General features: G+C 36.2%; 1 protein-coding gene and 1 long non-coding RNA gene across 17 annotated transcripts in view; one reads left to right on the forward strand and one right to left on the reverse strand.

The window, feature by feature from the left end:
* The window catches only part of LOC308186644 (dystrophin-like), a 114,193-nt gene that overhangs the window by 38,983 nt on the left and 56,840 nt on the right, over window positions 1-18,370 (forward strand). The window lies entirely within an intron of this gene.
* The window catches only part of LOC308186645, a 70,861-nt gene continuing 54,343 nt past the window's right edge, over window positions 1,853-18,370 (reverse strand). For 3 of the 13 annotated variants that reach the window (XR_013944155.1, XR_013944165.1, XR_013944167.1), the window contains 2 exons: window positions 13,814-13,929; window positions 1,853-12,768 (listed from right to left, as the gene is read on the reverse strand). This is a non-coding gene — a long non-coding RNA (uncharacterized lncRNA). The remainder of the gene's footprint in view (window positions 12,769-13,813; window positions 13,930-18,370) is intronic. The other 10 variants (XR_013944156.1, XR_013944166.1, XR_013944158.1 and 7 more) reach the window with 9 other exon arrangements.

Here is an 18,370-nt window from a genome sequence, read left to right on the forward strand (position 1 = left end):
CTGCTCCCTGAACGTCCCTATCTCTGTACATACAGATTGGGAGAGTGCAATGGAAAAGCATCCATCCATACTGTACTTAATTTACTACTAGATGTATCAAAGTTCATATACTTTTGTTTTAGCTGTGTTTTTGTATTGCAAGTATTCTACTGGGAAATGTTGGATAAAATTGGTATTGGATAGTTTGCTGCGATAAATCGAAACAAGGAACTGCAGAACTATTGTGCCGTGAACTGTAGTGACTGGTGAGGCTTTTAAATCTTTCTTTTCTAGAATATTCATTACCTTTCTTCAGTGCACTTTTACTGTACAATCAGTTATCACTCCACTGACAAGAATTAGTCTGTTAGTAACTTATCATAGACTGAGAATTGCTACAATTCATCCTCTTATTTGTGCTACTGAAGCAAATAGATGGCTTCAATGACTGAAATACTGTATGATATATTATTCTGACCCACAACTTGACATGGAAATTGTTTTTAATCTTTCAATTCCAAGTCAATATGTAGTTGCAAATATGATTCTTGTTGAGTTTTCCTTGCATTAGCTTTTTTCATGAGAAAAAAAAAAAGAGTAATATTCTGTATAATTCGTTCCTAACACTAAAGAAATCTTTAGAGTTTATTTTCTTTCAAACCAAAAAGCAACCTGGACTAAATAAACTAAACTAATCCTATATATGGTTTTAATAAACATGTAAGTGTAATTAGTGTAACAGTGTCTATTAACAGTTGGGAAAATGCTAGCCATTAATTGAATATACACCTTACGTACATAACACATTCAACAGACATGACCAGCTACTTACAGAGTGCTTCCCCAATAGACATACACATTGACAGAAGAGAAACAGATAGTTTGCAAGTTAATTACCTATACTTAATTGTGTTATTTGTATTCTGGGGAATTCTTCTATAGTCTCTGTTCCTGAGCCCTTTTTAACGTAACAAAGCAAACACGATAGCATTAGTTATGACATAATGAAGGTGAAGAGAGTAAGTTTTCTGCTATTAATTGTTTAGGATTTGTAGAACGGTTGTCAAACCTGATTTTACATAATTGTAGATATGTGTTTACATCCTAAATAGTATTACTTAAAATAAAACAATTCATTTTATGCTTAAATTGTATGTTGTTTTCTGCTGCTGTAATGGATGCAATTGCATGTCATTTCACAATTACGTTCGTGCTTTTGTTGATGGCTATTGTAACTGAAATGAGTCTACATTTGAAATAGAAGCAAAAGGCTTAAATTATGAAAATTTTATTAGTGTCTTAACTCCATGATATGTGACTTGGCTCCTTGGATTAAAATTAGAATATAACACTAAAGGAGATATTCATTTCTTTAAGGTCATTCAGCAGTCTGTGCCTAGAGGGCCATAACACCATACCTCTATAATGGCTTATTGAGCACAGACTAATAAAGGAAAAAATTGCTGCTAAGCTCTTGTGCCAAGAGCCTCCAGTTTACTGAATATAAGCATTTTACCGAAATAAGCATTTTACCTATTGAACTACAGCAGCAGAAATGCTCAAGAGTTTAGTTTTTGCAAACAAAAGGTTGTATTGGGTATGGAACCTGTTCCTTATGTGATGTGATGGCTTTGTGATTCAGTAGTTTTTCTTGTCTGAAGATTCTTTAAAATGTCAAAATGCAGCATCTCTTTGAAATAGCTGCCAACTTGTTCGGGATTATGTAGGATAAAAAAAATCAATGAAAAGATAAAGAATACAATAACATAAGGACAAAGCTTTTTTTGGGGGGGGGGGGATTATTAAAATTCGTTCATCTTAAAAGTAGTTGCACATTAGTGGAACAGTTTGTTGTTATTTGTTTGGTCCCCAATCTGTTTTCTCAGTCAAGGTTCTTTTCTCATGCAAGCTCTCCAACCACCAATTTTTAGTGCCTTTCTGGGTTAAAGTGAACTCCTTGCTGTCCTCCTTTGGTCTTTGGGAAAGATCTGTTTCTTTTTCCAGTATTTCTGAGGCTTGTACTGGGATCCTGTTTATGTTCTTTTCTGGAATCACTTCATTTGTGCTGCAAGCTTGGAGCACGTTCTCCTGACCCCACCACACGCTCTAGAAACACCTCATTGCATCCTCAGTTACTTTTAAAAGCAGGATCAGTCGTCTCTCTCTCCTTTGTGTTCCACCTCTGACAGACAGCATCAGTCAGAACAACATGATCAGACAGAGTCCCTCTTTGGAGAGTGATCACACCTTCTTTTAATAGACACATACCTCATACAATACATCTATACAGTACAATAGAATATACATATGATGTATTTTGTATATCAACACATGCTATGTGGCAATATTACATAAAAGTACATGCTGTAAATAAACCATATTTCTAAACAAGTAAAACATACTTTCCATCAAACTTGATGTGATGTGCAAATTTTAGATCAGGAAAACAGTTATGCATTGATAAATACATTTTGAAAAGCAAGTCTTGGCCAAGTGAAGTCAATGCGAAAATCTCATACATTTTAAGAAGGGAATGAGGGACAATGCATGACATTTCAGTGTAAATTACTCACAACCTGTGTTTTTTTTTTTAATCTTCTGGCATTCATTTAGCATATTTTCACAAGGTTCATATTAGCTTCTGGGTTTCAAAATAATATTACATGTGTTTTATGGTATTTTTCAAAGGCTGATATATTTAGGTAAGATACAGATATGGCTGCTGCTTTGCATCAAGAAATAGATGAAAAAAGATTAGAGTAGCCTTTTTGCCATTGATAAAAACTAAATTCCTTCTTAATTTGATGTTACAGTCCTGTGCTTACTTTTTTTTTTTTTTCCATTGTAAGCTTATTTTGGTATTAGCTGCTATAAGTAAGTGAATATGGAAGTTTTTCTACAGTTTTCTTGCCATTGTAGTACTAGATAGAAGAACACAGCTGCACAGCAGGGAGTGAGGACTCAAGAAAGCACACAATACCAGTGCTTTGTGGTGGACCTGAATGATAGCCAAGCATTTGCAGCACCACTTTGTTTGTTTATTTGTCTATCCAGAGCTTCTGTTTGTTGATTACAGGGAAATGAAGAAAAATTAAGCTGCTTGCTCCAGTAGAGCAGTTAATGTACTGCAGAGTGTAAGAGTATACTTTTCTCCTTTTCCAGAAGGCTGTTTGTATTGCTCTTTTGGATACCTTATTTTAATTTGCTTTATTGCAAAATTAAAACAGTATTATTTAAAGAGTCAATAGTATTCTTACAGACTGCCTTAGAAGTCTGTAGCAGGTTATTAAGCTCAGAGCAGCCCTGATTTTGATGGCTGTTTAACTCAGCAAATTAGCTTTAACACGTAAATCCTCAGGGTGTGTGTACCCCTTATCACAAGCTGGGGTGGAAGAAACAAGAAATTACTATGGTAATTTATTGAATGAAACCGTTTTTCATAAAGCATGGGAAAATTGCAGTGTTGAAGTCCCTTCAGAACAGTTCTGTTACATTCCTGCTCATTCTGAATAATTAGGTCCACCAGCAGCCATTTTACAATTATCAACATCTGCCACAAGTGTTTACAGTAATTTTAACACTTTACTGTGCTTCAGTAGTTGAATGTAGAACAGCAAAAAAAATTGTTTACAATAATTCACACAGAATTACTGCAGAAATAGCACACAATTAAATGTGAAAAATCAGATGAGCTGAAGAAAAGGAGTAAAGTCTGTGATATCTAAGAAATCGGAGTATGCTTGTATCTCGTAACTTCAATCTCTCACGGTGTCTTTCTAGTATGTATGAAGACAAGAGTAGTTGAGAAAACCTCTGTTGAATATCACTAACTTAAAGATAGGTGTTGCTAATAATTGCATTTTTTTTGTAAATCAGTATTACAGAAGTGGAATCACAAGTATAATTTCATGGTTTTAATCCTGCTGGCCTTGTTTCAGTCAAAAGCTGGGTACTGATGGTACAACTGTAGGGAAGGTTTCATAGCATTGAAGGCAGCCAGATCCGTAGTGATCACTTTCCTTCCTCCAGCGCTGTTCTGCTGTATTATCCTGTGGTGAAACAGTTCAGAATGCTAAACTAGTTGATAAATATTTGTTTTATTTTTTTTAAAGGTTCATTTGTTGTAATAAGACTTGTAATGTTGTAATAAGATTTTATGTAATGCTACATTTTGTTTAAGTGCTGTCCAGGAATAAACCAGATGCTGTCCAAGTTATGAATGAATTTTAATCCTTGTAAGGAGCATTATCAATTTCTTCTAAAACTTTTGGTTGCACATTATCTGTTCAGGCAGTGTATAATAGTGTTCATGAATATGCAGTCTGGTTATTCATGCAAGAAGGAATTTACCATTCTCTAATTATTTTTTCATTATTAAGTTCTTCAGAAGTCTGGAAATTGCCATGACTCTCTTGTCTGCCTCTGTTTATTACGCTCTTGCCCAGCAGCTATATAGATCCTTCCTAGGCAGTTGAATAGGTGTTTGATGCTTCCCAATTCCGCAGCCAGTGGTAGGCAGGATGTTTAGGTGCAGGGTTTTTGGCTTCTTTGACTATGGGGCCCTCGCTGAGGACCAAGGACTACCTGAAAAAGAATGGGGTTGTCTGATGAAGTGGGCCAAGAGAAGAGTCTCTGACAAGGTTCTAACCTTGCAGTAAGGGCTTTAACCTGAATGTGTCATTAGCTGAGGAGAAGGGAAGGCACAGGGAACATCGAAGAAGTGTTTGTGAGATATCATGATGAGAGGGCTCTCAACTTCCCCACGTGAAAACCACTACACAAATGCAAATGATGTGGGAAACAAACAGGGGGACTAGGAAGTCCATGGACAGCTGCAGAGCGGTGTCCTCATTGGGATTACAGGGGCATGAGATTGCTCTCATGGCTGTGCTGCAGTGCATAGACATAGACTTTCAGGAAAGATGGACCATGACCATAGGGAAGGAGGTTGTGCTACATCCAAAAGCGTGTCTGAAGAAAATTCTAGGAAGAGAAGAGGAAGACCAGCCAATGTAGAAGCACTGCATGCTCTACAACTGCAGTAGAAGATTATAATTGGGCTTGTTACTGAGCTGGTGTGAGTCACCACATATTCACGTCTCTAAGTCCCATGTTCCTCTCTGCTGGGACTCCCTCTAAGAGTAATGGATTAGAAATCTTTTTACTAGTCTACTAGTCACTGAAATGACACTGACTAACTGTGTATTAGCCACCAAACATTTATGAGAAGTTCAGATGGAAGTGATTTTCCATTCTTTAGTTGGGTTTTATTCAAAGAAGTGACCTAGAGTTGTGACCTTGAGTTGGATTTTATTTATTTATTTATTTGTTTATTTTCCTGAAAGGTTTAGGGTTTCCCCTACAGCTACCTTATTATTTGACAGTATGATCACATAAAGGAGAGAAACAGGAGATTTCCAAGTCTTTATGGATTTAAAATTTTCATTAAACTAATTTCTTTGTAATGTTCTGCTGCTGATTTTTCTCCTGAATATCTGGTGCAATGCACAATGTGGCACTAAGAGAATAAACAATAATAGTTGAGAAAATCAAACTCTGACTTACCCAACAGTGAGTTACTGATTTAACTTGTTAAGGCCGCCACGTTTTTCGGAGAAAATATTGCTGTCTATGACATATTAACATTTTTTAAAAGAAAGTCAATAAAAAAAAAACAACAGAAAAGCAATTTGTCTTAAAAGAGTATCCAGAGCTACTGATCTACTTCTGCTATGTTTTCTCTAGCAGTACCTTCAGAAAGTTGTAATATTTGAGTAAAGACTTTTAAGATTTGTTGGTAGAACACAAACATGACAAAAGGAGCCTGACCTGTAAGATCTTTGAACATGCTTCAGTGATGATGGACTATCAATTCTCCCTATTCATTGTTTGCCAGGGGCACACAGATACTATAGAACAAATGCTTTTCAAAGTATTTTCCTTTGATTCTGCTTGCTTTATCTTCCTGTAGTTATCCTGGCATAGGTTATTTCATGCCTGTTTTATCTGTATATTTAATACCTTTTTTTACAAGTTGTTTTGTTAAACAATATCCTTGTTAGCACTGAATTTTCACTGGAAGTCATAAAGGCTTAGAGAGTAAGAACCTCTGTGCAATACAACTGCATCTTTTTGAATTGAAAATCATAGTGAAAATGAGACTTAATGCTTTATTAACAGGATTATATCCTCAGGTCATCTGGGATTTCAGAAATGCAGTTAAGTTCTAGAGACTCAGAACTTGATCATTGCGTATTGTTTGCTATGCCATGGCTCCATAGTTTAAAGTAAGTGTAATTTGACTTAACTGAGCAGTCATACTGGATCATAGGGTCTAGGCGTACCGGAAAGATTTGGGAGGTGCAATTATCTCATTTTTCTGTTGGTGTATCTTGACTCACATTTGCTTAAGAAGACATTTTTTGCTGGCATAACTGCATCTACTGAAAAGCTTTGCCTGTCAGGCATTGTAAATTCATTTTGTAATTATTCAAAGTTTTTAGAAAATAATTCACTTCTCATCCACTTCTCTCAGAATTGACAAGATTTTTGTGTGCCTTCCTTCTGCTTTGCTGGTCTCTCTGGTCATCTTGGGCTTGATGGGAAGAATAGTGTGGCAAAGCCACTTTGTCCCCACTGTTATTCTGTATGTACTTGACACAAACTGAGTTCTTCAGTCTCCAACAAATCTGTTGTTCCGGACTTAGAAATTTGCAGGTTGTACACTGTTAATATTCCACGTTATGTGAAACATGGCTTATGCTCATGTTTTTTGAGGGCCCAAAATATGTATCATTAAATTATTAATGTTGCAGCTTAATAAAACATGCTGCTTCTCCATGACTGGTTTCATACCTGTTTGCCCTAGCTGAATCCAACAGGATCATTTTTAGTACAATTACTATGTTTCTGTGGCGATGAGATGACTTCTTAGAGTGGTGGGCCAGCCTGCCTATCTGATTGGGTCCAGATGGTAGGGCAACCAGAGCTGAAGATTTTTCAGAAGTTATACTGATGAATAAGGAGCCACAATGGATATTGTCCAAGTGGGATAGGGACCATTTTGTATATCTTTCGGGATGTTAACTATTTGCAAATAATAAAGTATTGCATTTTGCTTGTTTGAGGTTTGGAGAGCTGTTTGCTTACTCTTCTAGTTTCAGAGGTGTCTCTCAGTTGTGTTTTTGATTGTTGGTAGTTTTTTTTGTGTGTGTAGATTTGTTTTTTTCAATACAAATAAGTGAGAGAAAACACAGGTGACCTTTATTTAACAATCTGTTTGTAATTTACTCTAAAAAGACTGTCCTCTGCTTAAGGAATGAAAATATCCCAGTAGAATTGGGCTTGTATTTCATCATGTCTTTAGTTATTTATTAGATGTTGTAGGCACTGGTTCAAAGTCTAATTCTGGGTCTTCAGAGCATTCTTAGTTCTCTGCCAAGGCCTCTTCCTCTGAATAATTTTTAGGTGATTTTTTTTTTTTTAGTGATTAGCCACTAAATTCTTTCTTTAAGAAATTTTCTTTAAGAAATTCTTTCTTTTTTTCCCGGATAATTTTTTGCTGTGTCCTGTTGCCTCATAGCCCTGTTTAAACCCATTATTTGAGTTGCTTGCATCTTCTTTGTTAACATAATACGTGATAAATATGTAATACATATATCTTAAAACGCATTCCTAACTCCTGTTTACATTGTACTTGCTGCATCAACCCGTCTCCAGCTTTTTCCCATTTTGCGTTGATGTATTATTAGCTGGTAAATATATTTATATGGGCTATATATGCAAAGGCTCTGTGATATCTTTAGTGTAATGCCTTGTTAGAGTTTCTAAGAATAGGCAGACATGACACATCGTTATTGTTATTTTTGCTAGGTTATTGCATCCACATATTTATCCATAATTAAATAATTAGAAACAAAATAACCAAACAACCTCCACTGTTTTTTGTTTGGTTGGTTGTCTGGTTATAGGGGAAAAAAAAAAAGATGAAACTACAGTAACTTGTATTAAAAATGTATAGCTGCAAAGTAATTAACATAAATTATAACGTAAAAGTGGGGGGGGGAGGGAGGAGGAACAGAAGAAGAGGGACTTGGTGATCCATTGAGTCCTGTTGTCTGAAATTTCAGTTAAACATGTAATGATGATGTTTTCAAGTTCCTCATTTTCTGGCATAGTCAGTTACATATTTTGCTCCTGTTCTTTTGCCTGTCTCAGAATCTCACTGAATATGGCAAACTTTTCAGCATCTTCTGCAATATATTTATTAATTTTTATTTTATTCTCATTTATTCCTGTGTCACCATCATCCCTGAGCTTGATGTTGCTTTTTATTCTGATTGTTTTTATGCCATGGTATATTTATAAAGTACAGTCACATCTCCATTCAGCCTTTGTTAGGTAAAGCTTTCAAACTTCTTTACATTGTCTCCCACTTAAGATAATAAATTTTCTTTTCCACTACTTGTTCCACTATCATTTTTGAACGCCTCATCAAAACTGTACATAGAATTCCAGATCAGTTCTTATTAATTGCCTTGTTCTTTTATCACCTTGCGCAATAAAATCGATATTGTGTTTCTTGAAGGGGAGTCAGGTTTGTCTTCTGAAATTGATTTCTGAAAATAAGTCCCATATTTTAAGGCTGTGTTCTCTCTGGCTCCTTGGAGACGCAGAAGTATAAGTTATTTTCAGGAGATCGTGTTACACAGAATACTATATGCATTTGCTGTAATTGTAGCTGTCCTATAAAGTTTGACCAGCATAATTTTGTGAGTATCACAGCATGCTTCAGTTCTTCCTGCATCTGATCTCGTGTGCTATGTCTGCATTAGCTCACTGGGCATGCACCACTTAGGCCTTTGAAGAAGCTGTGCATGGTTTTATACTGGCATTACCACATAATTTGAAGGGTGGTTCTGTTCAGTGTCACCCAAAATTTATATTGGTAAAAGAAATAATAAGTTTTTGGATCAAAATTTGCAGTCCTTCATGGCTGTATCACCTTCATGACTTAAAGCTGTTGTCTAATCAAATAATAAACTTTTCTTCTCCTTTCCTTAGTTAAAATATCTACTGACTAGTTTTATCAGCTTTGATCCTCAAAGTCTCTAAATTCAATTGTTGAGTCCAAACAGATGCAAAAACCTGCCTTTAAGTCTGCCATACGGACGACCATTATGTTTATGAACTGTTACAATGCCTACGTAGTTCCTAATGTATTGTCATGGACTAGAGGACAAGGTATTTAAAGTGTTAAAAATATTTGATAATCTTTTGGGGGAGGCAAGCATGAAAGGGAGATTTCACTGTTTTTATATATATATAATGATAAATATTGGTTTTATTTACATAGACATTAACTATACTATTGGGGTTAAAGTATATTTTTAGTACCCATCTTATCCCACAGAATACATGCTTTCACCTCTCTGAAAAATTTGTTTTTTCTCAGTAATATGAACAGCCAGAGCTTTATTTTTGTTTTTATTAATTTTTTTTAAGCGTAATTAAGTCATTGTGGAAGGGAGAGACAATTGGAGATAAGATTAAGAAGAGTTTGTAGACAGTTGAGTTGGGAAACTAGGCTCTGTACTGCCTACTTTGTAGCTCTTGAAAGTGCTGTTACTCAATCTTCTGTGTTCATTTATTCCTATCATTTTCCCCATTTATTCGTGTACTCCTATTATGCGCTGAAGTGATTATTATAGGTTACCTTAGTTTTTTTATGCTTATTTTAACAAGAGCAAGGAGGAGCTTTCAGGGAGCTTCTGTCTTTAGTTGTTTCTTTTCAGCTCAGAGATGGAAACAGCTCGAGGCTAGCAGTGCAAGGCTGTCCACATGGTCTTTCCCATGCTTTCTTCAACATCTGTAGGTAATCAGTTAGTGTTATTTAATAAAGGCATCCACTACAAGGTTGCAGTTCTTTTTCTCAGTTGCTTCTACGCAGCTATTGTCATAAATCATAGCTGGAATTATCTGTCTGAATACTGGAATCATGTTATCGACTTGCTTCTAGGAGAGAAGACCACAGAGAAAATGAATACGTATGAACTAAGAAAAATGTGAGAAAACTTCTTAACAGTGAAGACAGAAACAGGTTTAATAAATGAGCCAGTACTGCAGAACTTATTTCAGTAACCCCATGCAGGTCGTTCCTTCAGGATTTGCTTTTCCTGTTATCTCGGGACACTTGGATTCTTTCATCAAGAAACTGGTGCAATACTATGTAGGAGTGCATCTGTTCAGGCACATAACAAAGCGTTACAGTGCTGCTAGATAATACCAAACACACTCTCTGAAGTTCCAATAATTATGGTTTTCTTGTGATATATAAAATTTGATATATTCCACTGTAGATTTGAGACCTGCTATATATATTTTAATGTTTATTTGACATATGCATAATATACCAGTTGGAATCCCAGTCATCAACTCTTGTTGCAGTGCATACACCTATTCCAGTTTGCAGGGAACTTTTAAAGTAGGTATTGTAGTTACAATATCCTCAAATCCAGATTGGCTTAACAGAGCTGTAGCATTTTCAGTTCTCTTTAGGGTCTTGGATGCTGCTTCAGACTTGTCAGTGTCACGTACACTTACTTTTACTCTATTAGGCTGTGGCTTACAATGTCTAAAATAGGCAAGCCACCTTCTGTTGCCTGTTTAAATAGAGCTACTAAAACGTTGATTTATCAGTCTTTCCAGTATGTATTGCTTTCGAAATACCTTGCTTTACTCTTGATTATTTCGCTACTTCTCCAATGCTAGCAACATATTGAATTGCATTTACTTTGGGTTTCTCAAAACAAGTTCTCATTTTTATTCATATCATTGCTCCAGTATTCATTTGCATCCTGAAATGTTCTTGACACTTCACATATGGATCATTGGCATACAGTCAAGGAGGACTCTGTATTCCAAACCTTTACAGATTCTGTTGAAGCAATTAGATGTCTATTTTCTCCTATTATCACCTTCCCCCTCACCTTACTTCCCACCAGATGACAGATGTTCTGTTTGGTAACTGGTTTACTAGAGACAATTTGGGGGGGGGGGACGACGACACTTTTTTCTATTTATTTAACAGTTAAGATGGAAAACACAGTAAAATGCTATACAAAAAACATTGTACAGGACACAAAGGCAAAAATATACTAGTGGAATCTCTTCACTAAGAAAAAACAATCAAACAAAAAGAACAGGACAATGAAAAAGATTAGAATAAAATGTAGAACAGGTTACCTCAAAACATATTGCTACCTCAAAACTGATTACTATGTCACAGTCACATAAGCTGTTGCTAGGAGTTGTATTAACCTGTATCTCTCTTGAATGTATTTAACAGCTTGACTGTGAAGTGAGGGGAGGATAAGAGACTGGAGCTTACCATGCCCCAAGCAGAATGGCACCACAGTATGGGGCCTAATAGAGTCAGCGTGGCTCTAATTCAAGATCTGCCAGTGGTCAAAAAAGAAAAAAAGAATTTACATTTGCAAAATGTATTTTTCCATACTACATAGATGACAACACACCAGAAATGCTAGTAGAAGCCTACTTTTATGCAAAACATGAGCAGATGTTTCTAGCTGGAAAAGTATTAAATGCCTTAGAATTGACTTATGGGCTTGAGATGTTCTGATTGTCCATTGTGAACAGTTCTTTTCCCTCAGATAATTACATTTAAGGCTTTTCTTTTCAAATTACTAAACTGTTTGAACAACTTGCTGGTGGACAGAATGCATACAGTTAATAAACATTGGATCAAAACTTTCATTTTTAAAAATGATTAGCATGACATAGATTGTTTTTCCTCATGATTAACCTAATGGAAAAAAAAATCAGCACATTAATATACTTTCTGTATTCTTACAGTTATAATCCCATTAAAGTTAGAAATCCTCCTCCTATTTAATTTACAATAAATTACTATTTTTTTAACGTTTTGAAGTAGAAGTATTTATGATTATATATCAAAGTGAATCACTTGGGTTTCAACTATTTTTTAAAGATTTATTTTTACAAATTGTATGCTCCTGTAAAGAGGAGCTAGTCTTTTTGTGTCTGTTACAGCTAACTTTTTAAAGACCTCATTTGTCATTATGATACATACAGTGTGTGAGTCATGCATATAAGAGCCAATATTAACTAAGTGACTAGTCTTCATTTAGGTGCAGGAGTAACGCATCTAGTGACAATCAGCAAGAAACCTACTCTTCAAATTTAAAACTTGACATCAAAACAATTTTTACTGATTAATTCCTGATGGAATTTTATGTTAGATTTTCAATATGTAACCAAAACGTACTAGTTAATAATGTTCTCTAGTGTCTTGCAATGATACTGAAAGATAATTTGATTTTTTTTTGGTTTTAATTAAATGTACATATCTTGTGAAAGTAAGATCTATTAAATATAAAAAAAAGTGCATTATATTTGTGAACAGTACCCTGGCCTAAAATAATGAAAAACAGGTAATTTCATTTGTACTATGGTGCATAATACATATAAATTTTTTTTTAAGGAGGATGAGTCTGGGGGGGAGGGGATAGAGATTTAAGCAGTTTTTCACGTTTGACCTGAAGTATGGATTTTTTTCTGCATGAAAATGTAGCTACAATCCTTAAACATTCTGCTACTTAAATAAATAAATAAGTAAATACATCGATTAAAAAAACAGGAACAGCTTTGTTTTGATTGTATCCAGTTGTCTATCTTCGGCATTTTTTGTTATTTCTTTTCCCATTTGCTTTTCTCACATTTCATACAAAACCAGTTGTCCTTGAGGATCTAGAGGGGAAAAGAATGAGTGACATTACTGATGCAGCTCTTCAAGTTCTTCCATAGCATGTCACAAATCTTGCAAACACAGAATCAGCAAAATTGCATTTTCCATGTAATTTTGCAGCATGTAAACAGGTGGAGTGGTTGGAGTTAAATTTCTTAAGATAACAGTTGTACAACAGTAATATTTTTACTTTTTGTGTGTGTTAACAGCCAATCCAGTTAGGCAAAATGTTCCTAATACTCCATTAACTGATAATCTGGAATCAACTGGAATTGCTACTGTCTAGCTTTTGGAGAATAACTACAGAATGTTTTATGAAATTCTATAGCAGAAATATCATTTCAGTCTTTGAGTATTGTTGTCCTATTTTTTATTCTGAGTGATATACCTTTGGCAGGGATTGACATAAGCAATGCCTAAGTAAAAAACTTTTCTAGCTTAAGCATTTATAAAAGAAAAATGGCAAATGTACAATATGTTGGAACAGCCCATTTGTTTTGATTTCTCAAATATCCTTAGCAAAATTACTGTTTAGGTGCCTGCTAATCTTACCTTTTTGTACACTATTCCTGACTCCAGCTATCATTTGGGATAATTATTTTGATCTTTATTTTCAGGACTTTTCAGTAGGGCATAGTTGGAACTGTTCTCCCCCTACACACCTTTGCAGTTGAGGGTTTTGAGTAACTGAACTGCAGCTTTCAACAATGTACATCAGTGTTTATTACAAGAAAATTAAATATTGCCTTTTACTCGTTATCTCAGCAAAATTATTGTAGCTACACTCACTGCCATTAAAATCTTACCATTTTTTCTCACTAACAAAAATATTAATAAACTTCATATATGTTAAAATATTAACAGATGTAACCCTATTTCATAAAACTAATATTTTGTTGCATTGCAATTTTTACCTTATTTTTTTCTATCTTTATCCTTTACTGCTAAGAAGCTACGTACGCTAGATATAGTTTAAGGTACAGAAATTACAGTGTTACTGAATAAATGTCTAACACTGTAACAAAACTAAAGAAAAATATAGATCACCTTAACTGCTCAGCATAGGTGTAGGTCTGATTTTGCAGATTTCAAAACCAGAGGTATTGTCAAGTTCACTCAACCGGGACGGTACTTGCATATCAGTTCGAGATTCCTTTGCACTTCTGCAGCAAATCAGAACAGACATTCAGATGGATTTAAAGTATTCTCTGCCACTGAATTTTTTAATACCAGATATACTTGAATTCCACAGCACTTAATTCCCACAGATCCTGAGCTATCTTCATAATTGTGAAAGGTAAACACAAATGTGCTAAACTTCTGCAAAGATTTTCTTCATGCTGTTGTTGTGAGCTTGTTCAAAAGAGCCTACAAAACATGACTGGTCAGCATTTTGAAGGTATTCTGTAGGTCATAATGTTTAAAATGTGTACTTTCTTAAGGAAAAGTCTGTTGAAATTTTAATGTATTTTTCTTGAGGGAGTTTCAAACCTAGTTTTAGGTGAACAGATATTCAAATCTACAAAAAAGAACAAAATGAATGGTGAAACAAAATGAGTAGGTCACCACTCGTCTGTCCTCCAAGTTTCCACTGTCACTTCAAGGCTTTATATGCATTTTGTGCCTTCTAATACCAGTTCCTTTTGCAAACTGTGAATTTTATTCTGCAAAACAATACTTTGATCTGCATGCTTATTCATGTAGGCCCCTGAACAGCCTTTCAAAAACCTGACTTTTGGTTAGTCCTGTTTCAGATAATACCTTGCTTGTCTATGTCACTGGAAAGAAGTGGAGCCATTCAGTTTTACTATTTTTAAAAACAAAAACCAGAAAACCCACCACCAACAGCAAAATGTTTTGTAAGATTGCAGGCTAAATGAGTTAGTTACTTCTCTGCGAAGAGGACTTGAATTCACTCTCAGTACTTAGTGCGGAATGGAATACACAGACTGTATGATAGAGCCTTGCCAATAAAATTGAACCAGTGCAGCCAAATCTGTGACTTCATCTTTCACATTAAGATGGGACTCAACAGGTTTTTTTTCATTGATTCTTAGTTTTTAGTTAACTGTCATTAGTGCCCTGTTTAATAGGCATACATTTTTAAATTTTGTCCTTATTTTAGATAATTCAGTTGAGGCTGATGCTGCAGTGGGAGTTTCTATACAAACGTTGCAAGACTCAAATCCTCGTGTGATGAGTTTACGTTGTAGAAATTAATATTTTACAATAGATTCTGTTTATCTCAACAATCTAATAGCTTCTTCAATTATCTTATCTGTTGTATATCTTTTAAGTACTTTCTAAACAGCTGCATATTGAGATAGTAATATTGTTTTCAGAAATTCTAATAAAAAGTTAGTTTTGTGTCAATATTGTTAATAAGCCTTTAAATAAAAACTGTTTGATTGAAGGGAGGAAATAAAACAAGCCTCTCTTTTTCAGGGAACAAAGCTGTATAATCTCTGAAAATTCAAAAAATCAACCTTGAGAGTCTCCTTCAGTGTTATGGAAGAGAGGGCTTTTTTTTTTTTTTAGTACAGTGCCCAAAATGTCTTGGGGGACAGCAGCAAGTAATATTAAAATATTTGGAAGATATTTTTTTTTGTTGTTATTGCTGTCATGGAAGCCAGTAGTGTTACGCAGTTTATAGGATTTAAAAGTTGCAGTTTTATTTTTTTCCTACATTATGATTATCTGAAAATCCTACATACATCTGTTCAGGGCAAAGGATTTCTTGTATTTTTAGGGCTCAAGCCTTATCTTGCTTCTCAGCACTGTATTAGGTAAAGTATGTTTCAGAATTTCTATCTCAAATGTAAGAGAAACCACATCAGCAATTTATGTATAGTAATACAAACTCTCTGGCAACACAGCAGACACTTAAGCTTTCTTCTTTCAAAGTTACTTGGCTACTAGTTTGATGCAAAAGCCGAGTAGAATCAGCACAAATAATGTCAGAGTTATTTGGTCATAGCTTCGAGAAAGCAAAATATTAGGGAATGGGAAGGGCTATGCTGTTTATAAGTAAACATGCATTTGAAACTTGGAAGCAATATTTGGATGAATCTTTTCAATTTGCACTCCGTGTGGCTCTATGTACATAATATAATACCATATTATAAACTGTGGGATTTTTTTCTTGTTGGTAGTTGTGTGCAGTACACATACAATACAGGAGCTTGTTTAGGTATTTATGTCATCCTCAATTTCATTTACCTCTTAAAAGTGCTTCTTTCCACTGGAACTCTAAATTTTGGCAGGGAACTGCTTCTTGACAGAACATAAGTTGGCAAGGAATAACCACTTATGAACTGGAAAGCTTATATAAGCTGGCTGGTGGATCACTTTTTGAAGAGTTTTATTTTTATTTTTATTTAACCATTCTTACGTTTTAATGTTATTTATTTATTTGCTTTTTTGGCACTGTATCCTACAGAGAAGAACTACTTTCAGAATATTCAGGTTAATTGTAGTTATCCATCCTCAACAGTTAACAAAACTGAAGTAAATTGTTTAGACTTGTAATTATGCTCACTGGAAAATGAAGGAAATTTGCTAATAAAAATCAAGCTATAGTGAACTTTTATTGGGCAAATTGTTTTCTGAATAAAACAAATAATATCTCTTTAAAGGCAACAGCACTTAATCAAGGGTGGATTGCTGTTTATTTCACAGTTTTAATGTTCTATGGTGAAACCTGATTCCTCCTGCTCCTTTGGGACTCGTTAGCCAAGTAACTATAACTCCAGATGAACAGAATGTCACAGAAATGAAAATGTGTGGTGGAATTTAGCTCTTCTGGTGTTTCTCTCATATCAGACAGGTTTTTCAGCCTGGATTTTAGAAGCAGCAAGTGTTTTGTTTTACTTCTCTTGACTTTTTCAAATGGACTGTCTAGACAAAGACATGGTGGATGTGGAGGAGGATAAGAGGGAGGCTGTTCTGTGGAGACCTTCCCTGGAGAAGGTAGTCTCCAGACATCTTTAGTCAGAGAGTGAGAATACTTCTTCAAGCAGAGCATGTAAACTCAGGGCCTTGCTCTGTATCCAACAAAGTAGTTTCTTTTCTTTATATAGAAGGTGCTTAAGGAATCACAGAATATTTGAGGTTGGATGGGAGCTCTCGAGATCATCTTGCCCAACCCCACTGCTAAACAGGGCCATATAGAACATGTTGCACAGGATGATATCCAGGCGGGTTTTGAATATCTCCAGAGAAGGAGACTCCACAGCCTCTCTGGGCAACCTGTTCCAGTACTCTGTCACCCTCACAGTAAAAAAGTGACCTCTCATATTCATCTGCAACTTCCTGTGCTTCAGTTTGTGCCCATTGCCTCTCGTCCTGTCACTGGTCACAACTGTAGAGTCTGACCTCATCCTCTTGACAACCTCCCCTCACATATTTATAAACATTGATAAGATCCCCTCTCAGCCTTCTTTTCTTCAAGCTAAACAGGCCCAGCTCTCTCCTCATATGACAGATGCTCCAGTCCCTGAGCTCTCTGCTGGACTCTCTGTAGTAGTTCCATGTACCCCTTGTACTGTGAAGCCCAGAACTGAACATAGTTCCAGGTGTGGCTTCACCAGGGCTGAGTAGAAGGGGAGGATCACCTCCCTCGAACTGCTGGCACAGTCTTCTTAATGCACCCCAGGATACTGACGGCCTTCTTGGCCACAAGGGCATGTTGGTGACTCATGGTCAGCCTGCTGTCCACCAGGCCTCCCAGGTCCTTCTCTGCACCTTCTCTGCAGAACTGCTTTCCAGCTGGTCAGCCCCCAACCTGTACTGGTGCATGGGGTTATTCCTTCCTAGGCGAAGGATATTACACTTGCCTTTGTTGAACTTCATGAGGTTCCTCACTGCCCAACTTTTCAGCCTGTCCAGGTCCCCCTGAATAACAGCACAGCCCTGTGGTGTATTAGCCACTCCTTCCAGTTTTGTGTCATCAGCAAACTTGCTGAGTGTGCACTCTATTCCGTCATTCAGGTCATTGATGAATAAGTTGAACAGGACCGGACCAAGTAGTGACCCCTGGGGAACACCACTAGCTGCAGGCCTCCAACTAGACCGTGCTGCTGAGCACAACCTTCACAGGTCTGCCATTCAGCCACTTCTCAGTCCACACTACTGTCCACTCATTCATCCCACACTTCCTGATCTTGCCTATGAGGATGTTATGGGAGACACTGTCGAAAGTCTTGCTGAAATCAAGGTAGAAAACATCCACTACTCTCCCCTCATCTACCCAGCCTGTCATCCCATCATAGAAGGCTGTCAGATTAGTTAAGGATGATTTCCCCTTGGTGAATGCATGCTGACTACTCCTGCTCACCTTTTTAGCCTCCATGTGCTTGGAGATGACCTCCAGGATGAGCTGTTCAATCACCTTTCCAGGGATGGAGGTGAAACTGATTGTCCTATAGTTTCATGGGTCCTCCTTGCCTTTTTTGAAGACCAGCATGACATTGGCTTTCTTCCATACCTCAGGCACCTGTTCTGTTCTTCATGACCTTCCAAAGATGATAGAGTGGCCTAGCAATAACATCCACCAGCTCTCTCAGGACTCATGGGTGCACCCCATTGGGGTCTATGGGTTTGTGG

This window comes from Anser brachyrhynchus (genome assembly GCF_964034855.1).
Source record: "Anser brachyrhynchus genome assembly, contig: SCAFFOLD_319, whole genome shotgun sequence".
Lineage (NCBI taxonomy): Eukaryota > Metazoa > Chordata > Aves > Anseriformes > Anatidae > Anser > Anser brachyrhynchus.